Source organism: Anguilla anguilla, chromosome 8 (genome assembly GCF_013347855.1).
Source record: "Anguilla anguilla isolate fAngAng1 chromosome 8, fAngAng1.pri, whole genome shotgun sequence".
NCBI classification, from domain to species: domain Eukaryota; kingdom Metazoa; phylum Chordata; class Actinopteri; order Anguilliformes; family Anguillidae; genus Anguilla; species Anguilla anguilla.
Genome location: NC_049208.1, coordinates 34,048,229 through 34,053,707, shown reverse-complemented (window position 1 = coordinate 34,053,707; position 5,479 = coordinate 34,048,229).

Sequence of the window (5,479 nt, the reverse complement as noted above, 5' to 3'; positions counted from 1 at the left end):
AGGCAAGTGCTCTTGGATTAGGAGAATCACATTAAAACAAATAAAAGCTGACCATTCATTTTAACTGCATTAATCGATCTGTCTGTTTTTATTCTAAAATTTGTGAGTGCCTCCCTGGATGAGGATTTGTAGCATTTTACACATTTAAATGGATAGTATTTATAATGCCTCAGTCTAAACATCAACTAAAATATATGATTTCTCAAATGTATATACATATTTTGTCAATCAAAGAATACATTTGGCCCATTTATTATTTATACAAAAGACAACAGATGGATGGCAGGGTATCCCAAGATGCAAAAACCTTTTAAGGAGGCCTCTTGTGTTCTCACTAAGGAGAAATTTGCTGATTGCCTGAGAGTGAGTGTACTGTATTGCAGAGAGCAACCAGCAAGCACATGTATTGAATCATCACCTTTGCCACAAACTGCCAAGCCATATAAAATATGTTTAGACCATTGGCTCATTGTGTTTTCATCTATAAGGATACAGTACTCATGTCAGAATGACTGGTCTGTGATTCTATATCCAATACGGCAGTATAACTCTGCTGAACAGGAGCTCATCTGTGTTAGGGATGTATATCCGTGACAGGTCAGAATACAGCTGTGAATGAAAGAGTCACAGGGATAGCCCTGCTGACGTACAATGAATGAGATTTCAGTAAGGGTTGTAAGCAACCAGAAATAAAGAGCCAGCGGGAGAAGAGGAAAAAACGGATCTCATTTCACACACTCCTCTCTCTCTCTCTCTCTCTCTCTCTCTTTCTCTCCAACTCTTTCTCTCTCTCTCTTTCTCATAAATGAATGCACACACACACGCACGCACACACACACACACACACACACACACACACACACAACCTTCTCACAATCTCATAATCTAGTGAGTAAGCACCTAAGAAGCAAGTGTGAGTACTCTTACTCCATATCCATAAACCCCTCCCACCTCTGAGTGGGAGCCAGACCTCAGATCCAGCTGCATAGTTTTCTCGTATCGCTCCCCTGCCCAGGTGGTTGATTCACACAGGGACTTGATAACAGAGGGAGCAGTTCACAGGCTGCATTTTTCTCTAATTGCTCACGGCAAGTCATGTCCTGTGCTGTTCTGAGACCAGCTCTGCCATCTTAGGAAAGTGAGCATGTCGCTGCGAATGTCGCCCTCCCGCCCAACCGAACTGGCAGGGAAGGGAGCGCGAGTCTTTATGCAGCTCAAAATGGGTGGAGCAATCATGTGGCGTCTGACTCTAAGCGAATTTGAACTGCTGAACCGCATTGTTTTTCACCAAAGAGACCAAAGCCATTTGATTGGTTCGTAGGATTCAAATGATTGACACTGCATGGGAGCTCCACCCCATTGTTGGCTTCATAAAGCCTTGCTCATTGACACAAAATGGCTCCTGCACCTAGTAACTGTAGAACACTGAGTGGTGACGTCATTCTTGTACACCTCAGGTGGGGGAATGAATACAATGCTGTGAATTATCTGTTAATAATTCCAACCTGATACCCTGCCATGTTGTGATGTGTGCTCTGGCAGTGTTCGGGACAGCATTACAGCAAAACCTGCCCTCAGGAACAGATTTCATAAACACGGACTGGGAAACCAAGCCACTCTTGTGTCTGAAGGTGTTGTCTTCAAGCCTTTTTTTCTATTTTAGGGCAGAGACAAGCAAATCAAGGGCTCATCAGACAGTGACGTCGACTGCAGTCCAGAAGTAACACAGCTACAGGAAGGATGAATTCCGGACCTAAAAACAGGTTCCGGCATTTTCGATTCTGCAATTATCACAGAATCATTCATGCGCCAAAAGAGGAGATAAATTATTTATTTTACTGCCCTATTTGAAGACGAGAGGAGCCTGACAGGTGTATGTGGGGAAGTAATGGCAGCATTTTCTGAGGAAGTAAGCACTTAAGGTGCTAAAAGGTTCAATGTACTGTCAACAGAGCATGATAATACTCTAGCCTGTTGTTGCTGAGTATTGGTTTTCTCATCCATATTTATCCTCAAACAACAGCCCCAGGGAATTGTCATTTGAGCTGTAACCTGGTGCTGTGGTGGGACACTAACACCATAGAATGATATGATGTATGGACAGTAATAATATGTAATGGTATTTGTTTTCCTGGGAGATGTCCTTGCCCTGAGTAACCTTGCAGTTTCACACTACCCGAGACTGCTGTCGGCGCACAGTCTTTCTCAAAGCCTTTCTCCATTAAATGACATTGCAGTTTCTTAGCCAATAATCAGTCCTTCGCTATTCAGGGACAATGGCTTTTACCGCCCTGGAAAATCACTTAGTCACATGGCATTTTGTGTAAAAACAACTGTGTGTCAGGTGATGACTACACGGGCACTGAATGTATTTGTCTCTGTGTTATTCAGCTTGTTTGATGTTTTGAGAAATACCACACTTAGACCCTAGTGTACCTGTGTGTTATGCTGCCATTTGAAAGCAAATAGCTTAGTCTTCAAAAAAAAGCAGAAGATTGAAAAACAAACCTGCATGGTAGCTGAGCGAGAGAGCGGTGCGTGCTTCCGCTGCTGGGCGCTGTCAGTAATCCACCCTGGCACAGAAGGGTACGGTGCTGTGAAAGACCTCGCTATCACTCCAACCTTTACCGTGACAACACTCTGTGTATAACGCATATAAGGACTTGTGAGGACTTGCAAACTGGGGACTGTGTTCCTTACGCCATTACCATGGTGATGTTCCTCAATAGATCGTCTTTTTCCCGTATCTTGGGCGATTCACCTTTTATTTGCACTGTGGTAAATGAGACAAACTGGACACCCAAGTCAAATGCTAAGACATTTCGAACAGTAGCGCCCACTGACGGGTACATTACCAAAATAGGGTATTCTATTTCATTAATGCGTTCCAGGGACCTCAGAGCAAACTTCAAAACAGTCAACCAGGCTCTTGTTTTTCTAAAACTCCACCCACGCAGTGTGCCCAGTTTATCAGGGTGCATTGTGTGCTTTCAAAAGCAGAATTCTGATGTCACTAAATTGATAACGGCTCCTTCAGGATTATCTTTAAATGGGAGTTGTGCTACTGGTGTTCAGCTACGAATTGCACACCAAAATATGCTAAGAATTTTCTGTGCCGAATGAAAGTTATTTTACAGCTTTGAATGTTCTACATTCAAAGTCAGATACTTTAAGCATTGTCAAGGGCCCATGGGAAAATTGCTAAGAGGTTGGCTAAGATATCTTCCCGTCACAAAAACACATCTGTCTGCACACCAAGGCTGGAAAAAAATATATTTTACTCATTCTAAGGTTTTACTGTTTTTTTTTCCCAAACACTTTTTCATTGAATATGTCCTTATAATGAATAGGATATTTGTTGCACTCTACAGTATAAAATAAATATAGAAGTATGGACCATTAATAAACTAGTTCTAAAAAATGAGGAGTTTCCTTTATCCAAAGGCTAAAATGCTATCCATTTGCTGCTGAAAAAAATACCAAATGTAGTTTCCATATGGAACTATAGTTCCCAACATGCAAATACGCAACACAGTCATATAATTTATGTGAGCATTCAATTTGCATGCCTGTAATGAGGCATGTTCAAGTCCTGATATTGAATGTGAAAGTCTTGTGAGAGTTCAAGAATGCCACTATTTCCGTTTCGCTGTGTTCCAGGCTAGAACAAATGTGATTACTTAATTTCACCAAAAAATCTCTTGTGATTATATCCAGAAGGATACAGTAATCATGAGCATGAGTGACTCTTAATTTTAAATCCAATAATATGCAGGTAAGGTGCAGCCTGTTGATTTAGGGGGTTATGCAACTTGATTTATACCCCAGGATCACAGGCCCAAGTCTCAAACAGGACACTGCTATTGTATTCTTGCGCAAGGCACATTGTTTGTGAAAAAAATCCAGGTGTGTAACTTGGCTTCAGAATGTCTTAAGGCGTAGTATCAGAAATGTCCCTTTTAAGGGCGTTTGCAAAGCGAATACATTTCAAAACATCCAAAGTCAAAACAGAACATTAGCAATTCTACCCAGAGGAACAGTGGTGTTGGAAATGTTTCCCAACCTGATCGGTGTGTTCCTTTCAATTGGTTCAAAATTGGTTTTGACACAGGGGACACCAAAACCTACTTCAGACAGCTAACTGTACTAAGCAGCCATTTAGTACAGCCATAATTTTACTTAAGAATTGTGTCTGCTTAAATGAGGATAACCTGCTAGCAGCTAGTAGCTTAGTTAATCTTGTTGTTTGTTTGTGATATAATTAAATGTTCAGCACTATTGGCAGTTTTACGGCCTCTGTTTGTAGGTGCTGGAGCCATTTTGTAGCAATAGCGGAGTGAGTAATGGGGAGGAGCTAACATAACTTGTCCTCATAAGCCTGTTTTTAGCCTTTGTTTTTCTAACAAAATGCAAAACTGAAGTGAGAATGCGCCTGCAGTTCCATTAAAAATAATGTCATTACCATTTCATTACTTATGGGAATATCTGAAATATCCTTTGAATCCGATGGCATTTCCCGGTCCCTATCAGAAACAGGCTGCTTTTTTTCCGCTCCTTAAAAAGACATCGCGATTACGCAGTCACTCAAAATGCAACTCGAGAAAGCAGCACGCATGTTAATCTGGTTTAGCAAGAATTTTTACTGCAGATAGGTGTGAACGGCTCCCTTTCCGTGCCAGGCAGCCTGCTTCTTCAAAGCTCATTTTTAAAAATGATCTTCTATTATTTAATAGCCTGCATTAATATATTTATTTTTTGCCCCAATTTAAATGAATAGATACACAGATATGCAATACATCCAAAGAAACATCTTCCCTTGGGTTCCTTTTCAAATGGTTATTGGGTTTTACATATTCAAATGACATCAAGTTCCAGTTACTTGGAAAAGAACACATTTATACAGTAGGTAACCTACTCAGTGCATTAGCAAAACACCCAAAGGTGCCATTTTAGGGTTTTTAAGAAGAATATTAGATTTCAATAACCCGAGAGTCACCATTTCCTCATAAGCCAAACAAACAAATACAGGGACGCCAAAGGAGTCCTTGGTTATCACATGCACTATGAGTGCTGTGAACATTTTCAGGCTCACCAGCCGTTCTGGTCTGTTTAACGGTGTGGGTCATGAAAACAACCTCAAACGCATTCTGTCAGAGCAGTCCTCTAATTACGGGCGGTATTAATTACAGCCCTGTGGTATGGAAAGGGTGGATTTGAGAGTCAACTTTAGAAAAGAACGACTCCCAAGTTTTCACCAGCCAATGGGTATCCACTATTTTAATGAATCACACGCTGATAAACGGCAGTATGTGAAAAAACCTGAAATTCTACATTTGTGACTACGGGCTGTCTGTCAAACTGTTTCTTCGACGAAACTTCATGCGCTGCATGTTTCCCAGCGCTACGGGGAGTGGTAGTAGGACTCACACAAAATACGATCTCAGCCTTACATTACTGCTTAAACACAGTGATTAAAACA